Source organism: Phalangium opilio, unplaced genomic scaffold, assembly GCF_054372755.1.
Source record: "Phalangium opilio isolate 3A_F unplaced genomic scaffold, DU_Popi_V2 ptg000070l_1, whole genome shotgun sequence".
In the NCBI taxonomy this organism is placed as follows: Eukaryota; Metazoa; Arthropoda; class Arachnida; order Opiliones; family Phalangiidae; genus Phalangium; species Phalangium opilio.
Genome location: NW_028324182.1, coordinates 9,492,199 through 9,504,669, shown reverse-complemented (window position 1 = coordinate 9,504,669; position 12,471 = coordinate 9,492,199). Strand labels below are relative to the sequence as shown.

At 39.1% G+C, this 12,471-nt stretch overlaps 1 protein-coding gene across 1 annotated transcript in view; it reads right to left on the bottom strand.

The window, feature by feature from the left end:
- Positions 1–12,471, bottom strand: part of LOC149661441 (uncharacterized) — a 237,789-nt gene that overhangs the window by 153,149 nt on the left and 72,169 nt on the right. The window lies entirely within an intron of this gene.

The window sequence follows — 12,471 nt, the reverse complement described above, 5'->3', positions numbered from 1 at the left end:
AAGTTAAAATTACTGGGCGTAAAATATTATCCCATTTTCTAAGCTTATCTAACCGTATAGAAATCAATGCGAGGACTTTCCACATACCGGGTCTTCGCTACTTGAAAATTACTGGAAATATTTTGAGGGACTAGCCTTACATCATACTCGTAAATTATTAGTACGTTAAACTCAGTCAGAGGCTTAGCAAGAATAAAGTTTAAGTTCCCCATCGCGGAGCTTATAAGCGTGGTAGAAACATTCGGGCGGGCATAAGTAAACAACCGTTAAGTTTGGTTGGCGTAATTAAATTTGAATTCTAACAAACAAACAACGGGGTTGTTTGTTTCCGCGTCCCTCTTTATACGATGTTTGCTATATTCCTCGCTTGGAACCTGATTGTTTACCCTGGGCCGAGTGAAGTAAGGACAACGTCTTGATCTGAAATCCTTTAATGCCCTATAGGCTATTCTGATTGGTTTAGATTCCACGCTAGGTATGTCAGGAGACTACTTTGAAAACGGACCACGGATATACCCTTTCGACGCGTGATAATTAAAAGTAACAGTGTAGCAAAAGTTATCTTCCAGCTGGCATCGGTATATATTGTCTAAATTGCGTGTCCCTTATCTTAAAATATAGGGTTCATAATGATTGATATCATGTAGGCTGTAGTAATTCAATATTCATGAAGAAATTGATTATTTTCATTGGTATTAAACTATACTCCCACATGTTGAGGGTTAAGCGTGTAAGGGGAGGGGTAATGAAATCGAACGCGCGAAGAGTGTAATTCAAGATTTTCCCAAAAGTACTTCTCAAATATTAATTTTTGCTAGTCTTGTAAAAACACTCCGGTGTCTGACCATAAAGTCGACAGAACAACACACTCTCTTATTGTAACCAAGGGGAGGAGCGTTTTTTTATCGACGACACGAAATGGTAACTAAATACCAAGCGTAGAAAAACCATTTCAGAAAATCTATCGCAAAGGCTTAGGAAAACTCAGTGTTAAGCTTAATTTCCACTATACCGTGGATCCGGGGACGCGTTAGTCCATCAAAACGGCGATTGAAACACAAACGAAGAAACTCCATTTGTATTGATCAAGAATTTCTTTAATTACCGCGTTATCTCTTTGTTAATTATCTAAATATCATTCTATTTATAGTTCCTTAAAAACACATCCTTCTCCTGAACTTCCAAAGAATTTTTTTAACAAGCTCTATTAGCTGGGACCGTTCTCGTTCTAATATTTCCGATGGTAACAAACGCTCTATCTGTACAAAGATATTTCCCCATACCTTTAGCGACAACCGTTCAGCTTATTTACTTTTAGTACAAAATCCTCTTTTCCCCTATAAAAGATCACCAAGTCGCCATTCCTAAGTTTATGGCTTTTCAGGCTTGGGAATATTTTACACCCAAGTAACAAGAACCATCCGCCGATTCCCTAAAATGTATTATTAAAGCCTTCACGGTATAGTACAGTATCTCTTTGCAATTCAAAGTGGTACTAGACGGCCGTTCTCATTTCACTTTATATCACTTTGTTATTCCTGAAGTTCTTCTTGGATTCCACAATTGCAGGCAACCTCTTTTAGTATTGTTCATAAATAATAACGTCGAACATAAGTAGTCAACATAAGTCAACCTTTTCTAAATTCGAACCATAAAAATTCTTGGCTTGTACGAGAAAAAAATGATCTGGGAAACCCATTAATTCAGGTTAAATTTAAGTATTGCTCTTCTGGAGGACCAGGAGCTCTGTCGACCAGACTTGGGGCCTCAACCCCAAGGCTGTACACTGGCTCTATACTGGGATCATCAGACCCATACTATCTTACGGGGCACTTGTCTGGTGGACAAGGGTCCGGCTTAAGACGGTGCAGGCTGCCCTGCGCAAGCTTCAAAGGCTTGCCTGCATTGGTGTTACGGGGGCCATGAGATCGACCCCAACTGCTTCCCTGGAGGTGCTCCTTGACATGCTTCCTCTTCATCTCTTCATTGAGGAGGAGGCTGTCATGGGGGCCTACAGGCTCAACATTAGTGGCTGCTGGGTTCCAAGACTTTGGGATTAGAGCCATACGAAGCTCTTTCGGGAGTACGCCGTCGCTAACGATGTGCTCTGACAAAACCGTTACCAGTTTTGATTTCACTAAGCCATTCAGCATCCACTTCCCCAGTCGAGCAGAGTGGACTAACCTGCTGCCTCTTGGCACTGGGGGTGAAACTATTTGGTTCACCGATGGTTCCAAGACTGATTCCGGCGCTGGCGCCGGCTATTACTGCCAAACCACAAGGGTCGGCTTTTCTGCCTGCCTGGGCACCTTCGCTAGTGTGTTCCAGGCGGAAATTGCCGCGATCTGTTATTGCGCAGATTACTGTATTAACAAAGGGTATACCGGACGGACTGTGAGAATTTATTCTGACAGTCAGGCCGCCCTGAACGCGCTGAACCAGTGTCAGATTACCTCTCAACTGGTGCGCAGCTGCCTTGATCTGCTAGCGCGACTGGCATCCTGCAACAAGGTTCTGTTGTACTGGGTGCCAGGGCATAGCGGATATCATGGCAATGAGCAAGCCGATAGATTTGCGAAAAGGGGTGCGGAGGCCAAGCTCTTGGGGCCGGAGCCGGCCGTCCCCATCCCCTACAGGCACGTCAAATGGTGTCTGCATGACAGGTTGACTGTCATACAAAACCAGCTCTGGCATAACATGGAGGGCCAGAGACAGACAAATCTGTTAGTCAATGGTCCCTGCAAGTCTCGTGCTAGAGACCTAATTTCGCTCAGCAGATGGGATATTAGGCTGGCCACCGGTCTTCTGACCGGGCACTGTCGGCTTAATAGGCACCTCCATCTGATGGGTTTTGCCGACGACCCTCTCTGTAGGTCGTGTCAGGAGAAGGAAGAAACATCCGCTCACGTACTTTGCGAGTGCGACTGCTTCGCCTCGCTTAGACTAGAATATTTTGATTCACACACTTTGGAACCCTCGCGGGTCTCCTCTATTACGGTGGAGCGAATTCTTCGCTACGCTGTGGCCACGGGTCTATTCAAGGCCTGAATACGTGGGTGCACAATATGCCTTTTGGCATCGGTGCAAGGGCGCGAGCCCCCCTACTCACTAATAATAATAATAATTGAAATTGAAATTGAAATTGGAGTTTATTGTGCATAAAAAGAGTTACAAAATAACTCACGAGATTATACACGGAAGGAAATAATTCAAAATATACAAGCAATTAATTTTAGAGTATTATACAATAGTTAGCAGAATCAAGCAAATTTATACAGAATTATAAAAAATGAAGCAGAATTATTCAAAATTATACAGAATTATAAAAAATTAATCAAAATTAAAGAAAAATATAGTGAAGTACACGGATGAATAAAAAATATACAAAAGCCTGCAAATACATTTAATTAAGGAAGAGCTGAAAGTATTAGTAAAGTTAAGAATTAAATGTAGGTTTGTTTTATTTTTTTTTTTTTTTGTTTTTTAGTTTATAAATTATCAACAATCAGTAGCCATCGAGAAGAAGCCGTCTGAGTATTTTTTGTACATTAGGTAAACTGTCCGAGAAAATATCAAGATCATTAGCAAATAAATTGCAAGTAGATTGCATCCTAACTATTGGATTAATGGATAATTTGTGAACGTAAAATGTATTAGCAGTACGTAAATTCAAAGGGACCGAGAATTTAAGCTCAGATAACAGAGTCGCAAGTGGGAGAACATTGTGAATCAGTTTATAAATAAAGGTTATATGATTAGTACTAATACAGTCTGTAATTTTAAGGAGATCAAGTATAGTTAGTAAGATTTCATAATTGTAATGAGCCTTGGGTAAAAAGTGGCTATGACTAAATTCAATAAATTTTCGTTGTACACCTTCTATTTTGTTTAAAAGGTATTGGCTACAGCCACCCCAGGCAACCCAACCAAACAGTAACTTTGAACGGACCAAACTTAAATACAATATACGAAAATGGCGAAGAGATTTTAACTGGCGACTTAGCTTGAGCGAAATAGCTAAGGAATAATAATAATAATAATAATAATATAATAATAATAATAATAATAATAATAATAATAATAATAATAATAATAATAATAATAATAATAATAATAATAATAATAATAATAATAATAATAATAATAATAATAATAATAATAATAATAATAATGAAATGAAATGAAATGAAATGAAAAGATTGTTTATTGTGTATACAAAAAACCGCGAGGGTTCACGAGAATATACACATAGGGCTTATACAAGTTACATACAGTGCAGTACAATGAAAAGAAAAAAATGGCAATAGTGCCGAGACATAACTACATACTTTGTTAAAATAGTTTACTTTGTTACATAATAGTTTGTTATTTCAAAATTGTATAATAGATATCAACATATGTTATATTTATTTATCGAATATCTTTATAATGCATGCAAAACAAGTCGAAAGTGCTACCAAAAGAATTATAATGTCGTTGCATACGTTGCATGGGATCGAGTTTGCGGTTCTTGACATAAAACGTCTGAGTCCGTCGCAGACTTTTAGGGACTAGAAAATTTAGTTTGACTAATAATGCACTCAATGGTATAATATTACGAACTAACTTGAATAAAAATTTAACATCGTTAATTTTCATGGTGTATTCCAAAGACTTAAGGTTTAGTTCATTTAAAAGAGATTCGTAAATATATGGTAAATGACTTAGAAAAAAACTATGAACGTACTCGATAAACTTTCTTTGTATTCCTTCTATTCGATAGAGAAGGTACAGACTACACCCTCCCCATACCAGAGAACCATACAGGGCACGAGAGCGCACTAGACTAAGGTACAAAATTCTAAAATGATGTAATGACTTAAGTGAGCGAGATAGTTTATAACAGACAGCTAGCGTCCGCCTACATCGATTTACACAATTGGCTATATGCTCGCGAAAAAATAGTTCCCTATCAAAAATAACTCCCAAGTCATTTACTTGCAATTTTTGCGGAATTACCGCGCCAGCAACACTATATGTGGAATGCACCTCGCGGCAAAACCTTCTTGTGAAAGTCACGTGTATGGACTTGGAAGGGTTGATCGCTAGGTTGTTGCGAGTGCACCAATGGGCAATGGCATGCAAATCTTCCTGTAGCTTCGCAGAATCGTCAGGTGTATTTATAATATGACAAACTTTGTTGTCATCCGCAAATTGGAATAGGGTACAATGCTTAACCGAGGATTGCAAGTCATACAGATATATATTAAAAAGCAATGGTCCTAGCGAGGATCCTTGCGGTACCCCGCAATTCACCCTATAAGACACATCTGAAAGTTGACCGTTACATTTTAACACATTAACACGGTCTGATAAATAGCTGCGTAACCAACCAAGAGATTCACTGCCAATGCCCATAAAATGAAGTTTTTGTAGAAGGACTCCGTGGGAGATGCGGTCAAACGCCTTAGCCAAATCGAGATAAATGACATCGACTTGGCCTTGCCCCTCGACCACAGGTCCCGCGAAGTCCAAAAAACACGTCAGATTAGTGTCAACGCTTTTCCCCGGTAGAAAACCATGTTGGCAATCGTTGGGAAAAACGCTGAACCAACTCTGCAAACAAGAGTGCATAACCATATCAAACAGTTTTGCAAAGACGTTAAGTAGTGAAACAGGTCTGTAATTCTTAGCCTCACATGCCGGCCCGCTCTTGTAGATAGGGACCATTATGGCCGATTTCCATTGAGTGGGGAAGGTTTGTTTACGAAGTGATAAACTAAAAATATGCTGCAATATCGGTACGAATGTATCTTCACAGCCCTTAATAATAAAAGCCGGAATACCATCCATGCCAGTGGAGAATTTTGCAGGCAGCTTCTTAATGGCCTTGCGGATATCGTCCGCCGAAATGCTAGGGCAGGTAAATGGATTACTCGCAATTTGAGGACCGGCGTAATCGTAACGATCATTAACGTAGGTGGTATCCGTCGCAATAGTGGAGAATTGCGACCGAAACGCCCTAGCAATGGCGTCGTTGTCGGTTATTATAGTGTTATTAACTTTCAGTGCTATGGAATGCGATTTATCCCGAATATTTCCATTTACGTAACTCCAGAACTTCTTCGGATGTGAAACAGCCTCCTCACAAACCGCTTTGCAGTGCGCCATACGATCCCTAACTGATAGCCTCTTTACTATAGCCCTATATTTCTTAAAAGCAATGAAATCATCCAATGCATCAGTGCGCTTACGCTTTTTGTGGTAATACTTTTTGCGGTTAATAGCATGCTTGAGTTCTGCCGAGTACCAATGAGGAAACCTCAGAGACCCGACCGAGCCCTTTTTAGGTATAGCTAACTTCATGGCGTTAGTAACATTGTTGGTCAGCGCAGTGACGCAAAAGTTAACGTCGTCATTGTCACGAATTACAGCCCAATCTGAGTCACGAATCGTCCTATACAAAAGATCGTAATCACCCAAATGAAATCGAAATGACTGCCCCGCCACTCTGACCGGTTGACACAATGTAACCGTATAATCCACGATAAATGGGGGATGATAATCATCCACATTCACCAAGGCATCAGCAACGGCAGAAAGTGCGAGACCATTAATATTACAAAGACAAAGATCCAAGGTATTGCCAGCTTTGTTCTTAAGTGGGTTAATTTGGTTTAGATTTAAGGAGTACATTAAGTCGAATATTGGCAGCGCCTTAGATGTAGTAGGAGAGGTGCAGCCCTGAGTGCCATTTATTATCCAGTCTATGCCGGGAAGGTTAAAATCACCGACGAAAATAAAATCTATGTCGACGGCCGAAAGCTCTTTCACAAGATGATCCGACATTTGTTTATAAACACCGAAATCGTAAGCCGGGCGGAAATAGGCATTAGCAACAATTAACGAGCCACCATTGGCAGTCTTAACATGTATTACTACGCATTCGTCAATAGTCTCAAGATCCTTACGCCTAAGAGAAACTAAGGAAGACTTGATGGCAATCAGGGCTCCACCTCCACGAACATTTTTAAAACTAGGATCTGGGCGATCCGCGCGAAAAACTTGGTAGGTATTTGGAAAGTAGTCCCGCGTGAAATGATTCTGATTTAACCAAGTTTCAGTTAAACAAATTATGTCAAAGTCATGAGAGGCAATATTATCTAGGAACTGATTAGATTTCGTACGTAAACCGCGAACATTTTGGTAATATATAGTCAAATTGTCCATGGCGTTCAAAGAGGTTATTCGTCAACTTGGGGAGTAAGCTCACTGCTATGTTTATACGTGTCTCGCAACGGTCCCGTGAAATCAGTGAGCAGGCAATCCACCGGCCATAGAGCAGGATCTGAGAGTTTGGAGAATTCGTCGTCATCAGAGCAGGTTACATAGAAGGAGGAGTGACTCGCGTTGGGATTCTTTGGCCGAAGACGGACGCAAATAGCTGTCTGGAGGCCCTCGTCCTCAACAAGAGTGCGCTGAAGATCCTTGGATAGCAAATCCGGATCGAGCCAGCTTACAAATAAGGCCTTACGAGGACGACGTGGTTCCCGACACGCCGCTTTGATTTTGGAATTGGTTCCGGAGCCCGCAACAGTGGGCTTGCGGACACGGGCCGGAGGCTGGATGGTAGGTGGTGTGTTTAATGCAGATGGCGCAACATACGTACGATTTGCAGCCGACGGAGGGAGCAGTCCAAGCAACGGGAACTGTGCCGCTTTGCCAGCGAATGATGCACTTGGTGGGAACGATGGAGCTAGGTTTCTATGGACTGGGCCAGTTGAGGAGGCGGAACGAGCTTCCGACAGCTCCTTCTGCAACTGTGTGTTTGACCGTTCCAGTTCAACAACACGTGAATCTAGGGTCATCACTAGAGTTTCTAGAGAATACATTTTGGAAAGGAGTTTGTCCAGTATTGAGTCGGGTTCACGTAAGAGACTATCAGAGGTGAAGTATTTCGAAAGTGCTTCATGTAATTCATCAACAGTCATACAGTGGCACTGGGAGTTGTACTTGTTTTGACCCATATCGCAAGAGTCGGAAAGTTCGTCCAGAGAGGAGGTATCGGAAGATTTACTGTTGCGGGCCGCCTTCCGAGCCGCTTTACACTCTTTGCAGGTAAAGGAAGTCGCGCAGCAAGTCGAATGAGCTTGCCTATGGCACCCAGCAGAGCACTGCGTACGCTTCTGCTTCCCGAAAAGAGGCTGGCCACAACAGACGCACGGGTCCTTAGGCGGAGGCATTTAAATACCACAAAAAGAGGCACAATACCGCGCGGAGTAGAAAAAACCACTCTAGGCGGACGAAAATCGCGCGTAGCAGACGACGCGACGTGAAAAAACCCGTTTTAGTAACGTCTGAAATAAGGTTATACCATTATCCTACGGAGCGAGTCCGGCGGAATACCCTACTCACACTCTGGCAAACCACGACCGTCAGTACCGGAGGAAAAACGTAAAAAAAAACGAAAATAAAGGCAATTAAGGCCGACAAAAGTTTAAGTACCTTTAGCGGAGGTGATTATATAGCGGAAGATGCAAAAACCCGCAATTAAATCGCGAAAGGAACCAGCGAACGAGCAAACTGAAGCGGAACCGCATTATAATAATAATAATAATAATAATAATAATGAAATGAAATGAAATAGGTTTTTAATGTGTATATAAAAAACTACATATAGTTCACTAGAATATACACACACGTTGTCGCTTAGCCGTTATACAATAGTTATGGAGAATTACATAATTGATATTTGTGTTATATACAGCCAGATATATGTATATGTATAGTTCGGGACAGAGGTTATTTAGTATTACCGAATATTTTTAATTATATAATATATATATTTAGGGACAGAGATTATGAAGTATTACCGAGTATTTCAATTATAATATATAAATATTCAGGGACGGAGGTTATAGGGTATTACCGAGTATTTTCAATTATAATATATAAATATTTAGGGACGGAGGTTATACGGTATTACCGAATATTTTTAATTGGGACCGAAAATATATCGATGGCCTGGGAATGTTTATTAGAAGTGTTTTGAATGCGAATAATTGGATTAAGGCATTTAGGCGGTACATAGAAAGTCTTGTAATAATAATAATAATAATAATAATAATAATAATAATAATAATAATAATAATAATAATAATAATAATAATAATAATAATAATAATAATATTAATAAGTATTAAACCAAGTATTTGTTCTGTATCTTTGAATGGACTTAACACTCCTATAGACAACCCAAGAATCAAATTAACTACTTTACGTAAAATATTGCAATGCCTTCAGTAGTTAAAAGAGGGGAAAGATTACAACCTTCATCAGCATTCAGTGATGATGGGTCAATTTTGGTTAGTTGCAAGTCTTTTACGAGGCACATTATTGGTTTTGTTATTGCCTTTGTGGCTCCCAAGTATTACTGTGCACGATAAGGAGAAAACGCTTGCACAGAACTTAGTGCTGATTGTTTCCTCCTAGCTTAGTTGGTACACTCTCATCATCGCTTTTAGACAAATCTCTCTTTCGAAAGACTTCTAGGCCTACTCTGATGACATCTACTCCTAATCCTTAAAAGTAAAAGCAAAATTTTTATCTTAAAAATTAAGAGGCGGTTTCGACTAAACTGGATTTGAATTTTCCTACTGTCTCGAGAATAAAGTTCCTATTCTGAATTCAAAAATGATATCGATTCAGTTGATCACTCGCTTCAAGAATTTGGATTCTCATTTTCCTCAATTTAAATTTTAAATAAGAGATATTAAATCCAGAGTCCCGAATTGAGGTCCCTCTTGAGACCTCATTTTCTAAATGTTTTTATTTTTGTTGCCCATGCTGGTGAAAGGGATCTTGCATACCGAATGCATTCGTTCGACTTTGTACCTAAAGGGTTAACACCCTCGTCATCCAATATGGCGCCAATATTTTATAATTGGAGTTCAACTAATTGAAACGTTCAGGGCCTATCTTAAATGAAATCGTGAGAAGATTCATTGCGGGAAGTGAACCATAATTGATTTAATTTTATATGATAATAAATTAATTATACTCAAATCGGATGAATTGTAATATGAGATTCGTTTCATTGACCACAAAAGCGTGAACTATATTAATGAGAAGTTAAATATCTATATGAACTTTGATTTATTGAAAATATGTTAAGCTTCGAATTTAAAGCTAACGCTCTAGGGTTTGCAGATATAAGTGAAGTCCATCTTCCGCTTTAAGAAGCCTTCGAGTAAACGAGCGGCAGTCTTCCTTGACCGCGGTATTCGAATATTAAATTACAAGGCTGAAGGCAAAAGCGAGTTTAATCGTATTAGCCGTTGGTTCGCCAAACTTAGGTTACCCGTCGCGTTACCATCCTTCCCATAGACCGAAAACTGGGAGACAAATATGACGTTCGACTAGCGTAATCAAATCAGTTTAGTTTAGCGAATGTACCAGCGGCAAATTCGCTTTAAACCTAATTGAAACCTCTCCGGGGAAAGGCCTCAAAGTCTCTTTGGGACCGGGAATGCTTTAATTGTGGGGAAGATTGGCCATCTCCTCATCATTCACTCTCAACGACCAATTCAGTCAACCAGGTTGGTCACGTTTCCCGTATGATTACTAATTTCGTAGCAACGACGTATCGAGTGTCCAAAGTATGCCTTTATGATTTCCGTTGTTACTTAGAGTTAATTCAAAAGTTTTGTGTCAACTGCAAAAACCAAACAACCTAAGGTTTGTAACAAGTATATGTACTAATTGGTTTAATCAAGTTCAGAGAAACAGTTTTACTTTCAAAAACCAGACATTATGTTCCCAGTGAAATTGAAATGTAAATCGCAAATAGCCAGCAATTTATTTTTTTTTTTAAAGAGTCGATTGTATTTAGTCCTTCAACTCGGTACTTATTCAATTAAAGACTTAAAGTTGTAATGGTAGATCAAGGAAGCTGATATAAACGACAAAAACATGTTTTACGAGCAAGACAGAATGATTATAAAGACAAAAGGTAGGTCGAGCCTTAAACTAGGACACTGAAATGAAGCTTTAGAAACGCGAATGCACCAGCTGTTAGTCTCTCTTAATAAGTACAAGTATCATAATGTCCGACACAAAACAAGGTCTCAGTGAGTGCATACACCTCCAAAGTTCGAAAGTCTTTGTTCCCGAGTGTCTTCGATTTTTTGAAACAATCCTTACTCCGCGACATCTCTCGTTGCTATAATCAAGTATTATAATTAGAGACTGCGGTATGACAAACCATGTCATTAAATGTCTTCACTAAAATAATGTATATTTAATAAAGTAAAATAATTTTACGCATAAATGACACTTTTGAAGGTCGATTTATTGAACTCTTTATCGATCATTCAATGTGCAGTTTAGACCGCCATCGACTTTACTTCTAACATAATATTTTAATTTAAACCTCCTCAATACATCATTAAATTATTATGAACTCGCAAGATAATAATACATATTATAAACATGCACTATTTATAATTCAATTTATTTGCCAAGCAAATCGATTGGAAACAGAAAGATGTACAATCGCCAATCGATTACCAGAAGGACGCAAGAGAAAGCGAAGGAATTTCTAGAAAACGTCATCACGACGTCGGTATTTAGGTTTAAATAAGCGGAAACTAAATGAAATACGTTTAATTTAGAGAAAGGCACTTAATCAAATTGTTCTTCTCTAAAAGTTTCATCCATCTGTTATCTCAACATCCTTTAATCGGAATTTGAGAAGACATTCAATTCTAGAAGGGGTTTTTTTATTTCATTTCAAATATACTACCAAACAAATAAGTCCAACAAATATTTTTTCAAAGACATCCTAAGAATAATGGAATTTGTTTTCCTTCTTTGTTTGAGATGAGAGAGGACAATTTCTTACAAATTCCAATAAATGTCAACAAGCCTTGGAATCGATTACGACTTTAGAGGAGATGTAGTATAGTTGGATAATATTTCTAAGAAAACAAAATGGAAAAGCAAACCCCTTTAGAAAAAGACGAATTGTTCCATTCGAAAAAAGTCAGTGAAGAATAACTTTTTTGAAATACGTCCTGCTTTGGAAATGCTATTTCAAAGAATAATACAGAATATATATTTAAAATCGGTGAAGATATGTATATACATGATACATCGTGTTGCGGTAAATCTTTTTTTCTGCAAGATTATTTAAAATGGGAGTTTGAAAAAAAAACTACCAGTAAATGGATTGACTTTTTGAGTTAAGAAGGCAGGAAGGCGATCTCGAAACTTCTTGGCATAAAATTGAATGCCTTCTTTATAAGGAGAAGCGTCTCAAGGCAGACTTATTATAAGTCATATTAGAGCATTGTGCTGGGCCCCGAAAGCTTCTTATATAGCGGTATCCGCCACCACCAATGAAAGAAAAGCGTCCACCACCACACCAAGGGGGTGACGCGTTAAAAACCATGAAGGAATACTAGCAGAATCATCAAATTTTCTGCGCCGAAG